The sequence below is a fragment of the Mastomys coucha genome, unplaced genomic scaffold (assembly GCF_008632895.1).
Source record: "Mastomys coucha isolate ucsf_1 unplaced genomic scaffold, UCSF_Mcou_1 pScaffold18, whole genome shotgun sequence".
NCBI classification, from domain to species: Eukaryota; Metazoa; Chordata; class Mammalia; order Rodentia; family Muridae; genus Mastomys; species Mastomys coucha.
The window spans coordinates 5,650,652-5,660,298 of record NW_022196900.1 but is presented as its reverse complement, the minus strand read 5'-3'; the positions used below and the strand labels follow the sequence as shown (position 1 = coordinate 5,660,298).

At 43.8% G+C, this 9,647-nt stretch overlaps 1 non-coding gene across 1 annotated transcript; it reads left to right on the top strand.

Annotated features, from left to right (window-relative positions):
• Window positions 1-6,769: 6,769 nt before the first annotated feature.
• Window positions 6,770-6,876, top strand: LOC116097189. The gene has a single exon (XR_004121251.1). It is a non-coding gene; the product is annotated as a U6 spliceosomal RNA (small nuclear RNA).
• Window positions 6,877-9,647: the final 2,771 nt, after the last annotated feature.

Here is a 9,647-nt window from a genome sequence, read left to right as displayed (position 1 = left end):
GGCACTTCCCCAACTGAAGCTCCCTTCTGTGATAACTCCAACCTGTGTCAAATTGACACACAAAACTAACCAGTACAGAAACCTAATCTGTTAGACACCTAGTCCATAGTTCTGGGAAAGTGCCCTAATGCACAAACCCTGCCTTTTAGCTTCTGTAGTTCTGCCTCTTGCTAATTGAAGTGTGCTTACCAGGATGTGGTTTTTGTACATAAAAGGTGAAAGGTTGTAAGGCTCAGGGCTGCATGATTTGGGAGAGTTCCTATGCAGCTGCTGGCCAGAAATACTTTCTTTTCAGCTTTGAGAGGATCCGTGTGGTGGATCCTGATAGGCTTACCTTGAACTCTGTTTCTTCCGTGTGGCAGAGCCTAAGCTAGTCCGTGGCGATAAATTCAAGTATTGCTCACTATGCTAGAGGGGCTCACAGTAGAGGGGCTCACAGCCTACTGGGATTGGGTAGGGCATGATTTAGAGGAGACTTCCTGGGAGAGATGACACTGAGTAGAACCTTAAGGAAGAGCAAGTTGGACAAGAGGAACAGCAGCTGACAAGCTGCATGGATTCAAGGGAGTTTGACTCACTTGGTTAAATGCAAAGCTCATCCATATGCCTACAAAACCTGAATGTGAATGGTATGGGTACACGGGGACCCAGGGGTGGGGGGAAACAGTCCACCCTTACTGCCAGGCAACTGTGATGTAACCCATGGATAGGACACAAGCCTGGCAATCAGAAGATGGCAACCTGAGTTCTGCCCGTGGCTCAGTAGGTGACCTTGGGCACGTCCCTTCTGCTCTCTGGACTTGAGTCTGACCCTCTGTAAAATGACGAGGGAGGATTATGATGATGTCTTAGGGGCTCTCTTCCAGCTCTATCACTCTGTGATTCTAAATCCCTTTATAACAAACTCTAGGAGAGGAGCTTTGCTCTTGCAAATGGAGTGTAAAGTTAATCCTGCCTGTGCTGAGGCTAACTAATGTGTGCGTGTGGTTTATCCTACTTCATTAAACCCCGACTCCCCACAGAGCAGCGCACAAGGCAGGTAATACCAAAGTGTTGCCGAACTGGTTTCCTAATGGAAAAAGATTTCCCCTCACTTTTTCTCTGGTTTATCAACACAAAGCCTGTAATGTTCATTTTCCACACTGTTACCTGGCCATAGGTGACGATTCAGACCTGAGCCCAGAGGCACGCTGGGCTTCCACATTTATGTGTGAGTGTATCCTGCCCCACCATGGACTATGCTGCAAACTATGCCATCATTTTACTTATGAAGGGACTGAGGCCCATGCAGTGGAAGGTATTTGTTAGCAGTATTTGAGGCACAGTCTGTGTGCTGGGTGGAGTGCAAGCTGAGCCACTGCTGACCTAAAGCTCACTCGGGGTGAGGAAAGGGGGAGTGATGGGGGCACGCTGAGGCAATCGTTCCCTCAGTCACCTTGAAGATACAAACAGTTTGTGACTGCCTCTGTTTTTTCTTGTTCTGTTTGGATGTATGACACATTCTGGAAAACAAATACTGGGTGTGTATATAGTTAAATGAGTAACTGAAAGCCAGCACTGGCAATCTCCTCTCTAAAAATAGAATAAAGCATGGAGTGAAAGAAGTAAGCCAGGGTGCTTCTGTGTGGTTCTGCTCCTGGGGTTTGACGATAGACACTCTGAAGAACATCTGGAATGGGTGGAGCCACTGTGAGGACTGAAGCAGAAGAGACTCTGTGGGCCTTGGGAAGAAGGGGAAGTTACTGATGAGCACACAGGCCTTTGTGACCAGGCTCTATTATCCAACATCAGCAAAGGGCTGCGTATCTGGATGGATCTAAAGATGTGTCTTTTGCTGGCCATCCATCAAGAATCCACGTGTGTGTGTGTGTGTGTGTGTGTGTGTGTGTGGAGAGAGAGAGAGAGAGAGAGAGAGAGAGAGAGAGAGAGAGAGAGAGAGAGAGAGAGAGAGAGTATACACATTAGATTTCAGAATATGGGAATTAGGCTGGTCCTGGGACATTTCCCTGTCCAAAAGCCCTTACTTTTTGAACACAGAGACTAAAAGTCCAGAGTCAAGTGACTTTTCCAATGGCTCTGGGTAGCTGAGAGGACTAGAATCTAGGCTCCTACTTGCATAGATGCACACCTGTCTAGATGCATGTAACAGGCTTTTCTGAGATAGATGTTTAAAGCCACATTTATGTGTCTCTGTATGTGTTTCTGTGTATGTGTGCTCATGCCCCTATTGGCCAGAGGGGCCATAAGATCCCTTGGAGCTTCTAAATTTGGGTACTAGGATCTGAATTCTGGTTCTCTGCAAGAACAGCAAGTGCTCTTAACTGCCGAGCCATGTCTCTAGCTCCAAAATGACATGGTTTGTTTTCTTGTTTTTGTTTTTTTTATTTTTTGTTTTTTTGTTTTTGTATTTTTCGAGACAGGGTTTCTCTGTGTAGCCCTGGCTATCCTGGAACTCACTCTATAGACCAGGCTAGCCTCGAACTCAGAAATCCACCTGTCTCTGCCTCCCAAGTGCTGGCATTAAAGGCATGCACTACCACCACCCGGCTAAAATGACATGTTTTAATAGTCACAAAATCAGAAGAAGACCTGTAAAAGATCTTAATGGTGATCTGTCTGCTTCAGAAGCCCCAAACATGGTTGGGTGCAAGTCATACAAAGTTGTTGTTTTGGTTTTTTTTTTGTTTTTGTTTTTGTTTTATTTTATTTTTGGAGACAGGGTTTCTCTGTGTAGCCCTGGCTATCCTGGAACTCACTCTGCAGACCAGACTGGCCTCAAATTCAGAAATCCACTTGCCTCTGCCTCCCAAGTGCTGGGATTAAAGGCATGCATGTGCCACCTGGCTACGAAGTTGTTTTTTAAAGCTGAGATTCCAAAGCCAGGTGTGACAGCGTATGCCTGTAATCAATCCCAGCATCCAGAAACGGAGGTCAGAAGATGGGGAGTTCTTGTGGCTTGCAGCGATAGGTCTACTACTTGTGAAGCAGAGGCAGGAAGAGCTTTAGTTTAAGGTCAGCCTGGGCTATCCAATGGAACTCTGTCTGTGATCTATAGAAAGCTGAAGCAGAGGACAGCAAGTTCAAGGCCAGCCTGGTTTATGTAAAAAAAAACTCTGTGTCAAAATTAACAACTAACAATGACGATGATCAATTTCACAGAATTTTAGATTAAAGAAACTGAGACCCAGAGATCAGTGTTTGTGGGCCTAAAATGACCAGGATTTAGGATAACTGCCTGCGGGTGTGAATTCTTAAGTTATCCACCCCCAGCTGATGCTCAAGTAACACGTGGAGCGTCACAGCTCGGTTGAGCACAGCTCTGTTCAAGTTGATATATGAAGAAACTGAGTCCCAGATTTGGGGCTGGAGAACGGCTATGCAAACTCTGAACTTTTCAGTTAGCCAAGACAGAACTAAGCTAGATGGCATGGCTAAGAGCCTTTCTGACATATTAATAGTATTTTCTCCCAGTATTGTTTTTGTGGTGAGCATGTTTCATTTTTTGAAGCAGCTTAAGAGATTCCCAGCCACGCTTTTGGGCAGTGTTTACAATGCTTTTGTTGTTCATTAAACAAATTTACCCAGAATAACCCGACATGAAGGAAATCATTGTGTTTACAGTGAGCTCCTGACAAAAATATGCGTGGCAAAGACAGACAAACACACATAAACCTGCATTGCCGGGTGGGACATGATTTGCTGCCGAATCCAATTTTTCTCATTAGAACTTGTTTTATTTGAATATGACTCAGTACCCCGTGTAAATGCAAGGTTGTTAATCTTATTACTATATGGAAAACAAATTAATTAGTATGCATGCAACTGGAGATGAGCTGTTAGTTTGGTATTAGAAAGATTAGAAAAATACACTCATTATTCCAAATGATATCTGATACACACGTCTGACTCCCGCCTTAAGATCAGTACCAATATATGGGCAACAGATATAGCTAATAAAAATCTGCTGAGCCTTTGTGCTCAGCATCTAAATGTTGGTGTTGGCCAGAGCTACACATGATACTACTTGCTAGGTTCCTTTGTTTTAAAACAAAGGTCAGTGTGATGAATAACTGCTTGTTGCCACCCATCAACCAGAGATACACCTACAGCAGACACCTCCTCAGGTCCCAGTTTCTATCCAAACCTGTCTGAGAATGATCTCTTTCCTTGGCTTGGCCACCTTACCCAGCACCTTATACCTTCTTTTGTTTGTGTGTTTTTTAAGATTTCTTTTTACGGGGGCTGGAGAGATGGTTTAGCAGTTAAGAGCACTGACTGCTCTTCTAGAGGTCCTGAGTTCAATTCCCAGCAACCACATGGTGGCTCACAAACACCTGTAACAGGATCTGATGTGTGTGTCTGAAGACAGCTATAGTGTACTCATTTACCTAAAATAAGTAAATAATTCTTTTAAAAATATTTCTTTTTATTATTTTTAAGTGTGTGTGTGTGTGTGTGTGTGTGTGTGTGTGTATGAATGGATGTGGGTGTGAGTACTAGTACCCTTGGAGGCTAGAGGCATAAGATCAGGTGCCAGAGTTATAGGTGGCTGTGAACAGAATACAGGCAAGAGTGATGAGAGCTTGTAACTGCTAAGCCATCTCTGCCTATCTTCTGCCTTATTCTAGTTATAATAAATACATCTCCTTTTTCTAAGGGTCCATGTGTTCTGTAACATGGAGACGATTTCTATTTGGAGAGTCAAGGCATATGGATCAGATACACATTCTGTAATGCTGTCTGTGATATCACCCAGCTGTAATCCTGGCTGAGGCCAGGTGATCTTGAGTTTCAGGTCAATCTAGACTATACAGAAAGCAGAAGAAAAAAAAGGCAAGCAAACAGACAGACAGACATACAAACAAACAAAAAAGACTACTACTACTTTCAGCACTAGTGTGGAGCAATCACTAAGATGTATTGCCAGGCACGTATATATAGAATATCTTTGTATACACATGGCACATAGGCAACATTGAGTACCATGGTAACCAGGGAGGGATGTTGGCTGATTGAGAAGCAGATGTTGGTAAGATAGGTTGTCTTTCAGATTCCTGATGCACCTTTTGACTTTGAGCTGTATATACTTAGTAATTTCTCTTAACAGGAAGAAATAGAACAAACACTGAATTTCAAAACAAAATATAAAAAATGAGAATTATACCTCAAATTAAAACTAGAAACAAATACAACAAATAAAAGGGGGGAAAAAGTCATTTAGGATATGGAGCATTGGTAAATAAAACTCTTGCTTATGTCTTTGTTTTTGTTTTTAAGACAAGATGTCACATAGCTCAGGCTAGCCTGAAACTCACTGTGAAGGCAAGGATGGCTTTGAACTTCTGACCCCCTGCCTTCACCTTTCTAGGGCTGGGATTATAGTCATGCCCCACCACATCTACCATGTGGATCCAGGGACCAAGCTCCGGTATTCATCCGGCTTGGTGGCAAGTGCCTTTACCTGCTGTGCCATCTCTTCAGCCATCCAGTGTTTCTCAGATGTTTTTATGACTGTGGTATTCTTACTTTTTTAACCTTCATTTACAAGGCACATTTCTAGTAACCCACTCTAGGCTCGAAGTAACCTTTTCAACCTGAAGATTGGATCTCAATTCTGCTTTCAGCTCTGTGATGAACCTAGGCTAGCCCCTCCTTCTCATCTGGGCCTCAGGGGTTCCATATGCAAAATATAACAGTGGCATGAAGGATGCCCCTCAATTTTCCTGGGTCTGAAAGTCAGGTCTTGCAGTAATGTATCAAAGGCCTCTTCCCAAGGATGCTCATGGTAGTAAGAGGAGCAAAGGACCTGTGGTACACAGGATGTCCATGCTGTTCCCCTGCTTTCCCAAAAATCCAGAGGTGATAGGGATGAGAGGAAGTAGGGATGTAGCTCATCGGTAAGGCGCATGCTTAGCATAGGCCCTGGGTTTGATCCTCAGTACCAAAACTGCAGAGACTCTTCCAGGAGTTTATAAGAAACCAACGGAAGCATTCTTGGTCCATATCAGAGTCTCTGCACTTCCATTTAATCACTAGCAGCCTTGAGCAAAACCCTGAGCTGAAACTCAGTTTCTTCAGCTACAAAATGGGTATAATAATTATTTCTATACTTCCTCAAAGTATATTCTTGGTGTAGATATCTATGACAGAAATAGACCTAAGAGAAGACGGCCCATAGCAGTTTTGTCAAGCTTTTTAAAATGAATTAAAAGGGTTGCGTATCCAGTTTTATTCCATCAGCTAATAGCCTTTTCTAGGCTGTTGCAAGGGTACAGTATAAGCCTTGGCATCTGTCCATCACCAGAGACAAAACACATTCATAGAAAGAAAGATTTCCCCATGCAGGAACTCAGACCCTTTGACCCAGAAAATCTAGATCTGAGGATTTTAAAGAAACAACGCAAATAGAAGAAAGTGATATGTACAAAGATATACATTTGGGATTATCTGTGAGTGGAAAATTGGTGTCCTTCTAAATGTGCAGTTCAGGAGGGTGATGGAGCCTCTTAAGAGGGTATTAAGCAGCTATTAAAATTATTAAAACATTTATTTTAAAATGATAATTATGAAGAGTATGTGGCATTCTGGTGATGAAATGTTGGGGGGAAGAGCTGACTACAACATAAACTGATCACCTCTGTAATCCTGTCTGCCACAAAGAAAGGATGGAGGAGCAACAGGAAGAGCTCATTGGTTAGGATGGTAGGATCATGGGTGATTTTCATTCCTTTCATTTCCTTTATTGTTCAAATGCTATAAACTAAATAAAGTGCTTGCTTTGGCAGCACATATACTAAAATTGGAACAATACAGAGAAGATTAGCATGGCCCCTGAGCAAGGATGACACGTAAATTTTTGAAGCATTCCATATTTTTTTATGAAATTCTTAGGGAAATGAGTGGATCTGGAGAATATCCTGAGTGAGGTAACCCAATCACAAAAGAATACACATGGTATGCATTCACTGATAAGTGGATATTAGCCCAGAAACTCGGAATACCCAAGATACAATCGACAAACCACAAGAAACTCAAGAAGAAGGAAGACCAAAGTGTGGATACTTCATTCCTTCTTAGAATGGGGTATTAGAAAATACCCATGGAAGGAGTTGCAGAGACAAAGTATAGAGCAGAAACTGAAGGAAGGACAATCCAGAGACTGCCCTACCTGGGAATCCTTCCCATATGCAATCACCAGACCCAGACACTCTTGTGGATGCCAGCAAGTGCTGGATGACAGGAGCCTGATATAGCTGTCTCCTGAGAAGCTGTGCCAGTGCCCAACTAATATAGAAGTAGGGGCTCAGAGCCATCCACTGGACTGAACACAGGGTCCCCAATGAAAGAGCTAGAGAAAGGACCCAAGGAACTGAAGGGTTTGCAGCCCCTTAGGATAAACAGCAATATGAACTAAACAGTATCCTCAGAGCTTCCAGGGACTAAACCACCAACCAAAGAGTACACACGGTGGGACTCATGGCTCCAGCTGCATATGTAGCAGAGGATGGCCTAGTCAGTCTTCAGTGGGAGGAGAGGCCCTTGGTCCTGTGAAGGTTCTATGACCCAGTGCAGGGGAATGCCAGGGCCAGGAAGTAGGAGAGGGTGGGTTGGTGAGTGGAAGAGTGGGGGGAGGGAATAGAGGTTTTTTTTTTTTTTTCTTTTTGGAGGGGAAACCACTGGGAAAGGGGATATCATTTGAAATGTAAATAAAATATCTAATAAAAAAAACTAAATAAAAATCTGGGAAAATTTACCGTGCGCAACAGATAGGTAGCCTTCTGTTGTAGCCTTCATAAATCCCTCCACTGGAGAGAGGGATTAGATATGGCTTACCACAGTGAATCCTTAAATAAGACCCACAGATTGCATTTCCTCTAGACCCTCCCAAGAATAAACTATAAACAGAAGATTTTAAAATCCGGGATTATTTCATTATTCTATTTCAGACGCATAAAGCAAAGGAACACGTCCTTTTTCTTTCCTTTAGATTAAGAGTTTCCCGAGCCAACGCTCACACTCTGTTCTTCCCCTATTGGCAGAGCCTGGGTCACCATTTCTAGGCCACATGTTCCTTAACCTGCTAGAGTCTGTGGTGATGATGGTCTGGTCAGAAGGAAGGTCCCTGACAGTTCCTGTTCTGTGAAATGGGCATCTAGTTTTGGCTGAGCCTTAGGCTGCTGTCAGGATTCCTTCAGGACTTTGTGAGAAGGAACAGAGGAACTGTCAGCTTGGATGGTGTTTCTTTAAAAATCAGCGTGGGCTGGACAAGAAGGGCTTTAGCTCAGGGCTAGGTGTTTGTCTAGTGAGGCCCTGGGTTCTGTCTCCAATACTTTGGGGAGGGGGTGGAAAGGATCAGTGTGAAGCTGGATATGATGATGCTCATCTTGCATCCCAGCACCTGGGAGGTGGAGGCAGGAGGATTATGACTTCAAGATCAGCCTGGGCCAGGTGAGGTCAGCTCTCAAAGAACAAATCAAGAGTCAGCGTGCTGTAATGGGGAGGGATAGAGTCAGACTGCGTCTGAGCCTCAGTTAGGGCCTCATCTGTGAAGCATTATCAGTAAAACCTACTGAGCACATGGGGATGGACTATGGTCATAAGAGTGAGGCATTCACTGAGTGGTCAAGACTTATGGTTAAAGGAGAATGCACGGCACAAGCCAGGCGGTCCTGAGTGCCTATGTCCTCACTACTGAAAGCCCAAGACAAAAAGATCACAACTTCAAGGGCAGGGTGGGTTACACAGTGACAGCTTAGAAAAGGAAGAAGGAAACAAAGGAAGGAAGGAAGGAAGGAAGGAAGGAAGGAAGGAAGGAAGGAAGGAAGGAAGGAAAAAAGAAAGAAAGAGAAAGAGAGAAAGGAAGAAAGAGAAACAAAGAAACAAGGAAAGAAATAAGCAAAAAAGAAATACAATGTCAATTATTGGGGAAACTGGCATTTCTGGTTCCTCTGGGTTTCTTAAGTTGGTATCTGCTGAATGAGAAGGGCTGTCTCATTACAGACAGAGCAAACCCAGAGCTTCCCTCTGTGCTGTATGATGTCCCACCCAAGGCCGTCCCTATGCTCTGCTACTGAGCCACACACTGGTCCAGCAATGTCCTTTTAGGATACATTTGAGTAGAAGTGTATATATCAGGAGGGCATGGGCACAGGCAGGCAGGAACAGAGTCTAAGGTTTTTCTACCGGTCAGGCTCTTGGCCCCATGATCTTGGCCACTGCTGCTTGCTTCTGAATGTGCTCCTTCCAGGTTTTCCAAACTTCCATGCTGGTTTTGAGATGTGTATGTGTGTGTGTGTGGCGGGGGGGTAGGCTGAGGGATGGGGTTGGAACTTCCCTCACATTAGTGGAGCAGATTCTGCCAAAAGAACACTCACTGAATCTCTGAAGGGTGGAGCTAGGGACAGTGGACAGTAGGTATGAGGAAGCCAACTTATTCTTACAGGAAGGACGTCCTGTCAGATATCCCAAAATGCTAAGGGTTAGAGAGCTTACTGTCCCTGAAGTATTCATCTGTAGACTGAATATCTGTTTACTGAGGTGGAGCAGAGCAACCAGCCCAGAGGCAGACAATTCAATTTAATGTGGCTCACTCTCCCAATTCTATTGCTGTTAATGGATTATTTATCAATTAATTATTGCTTAATTAG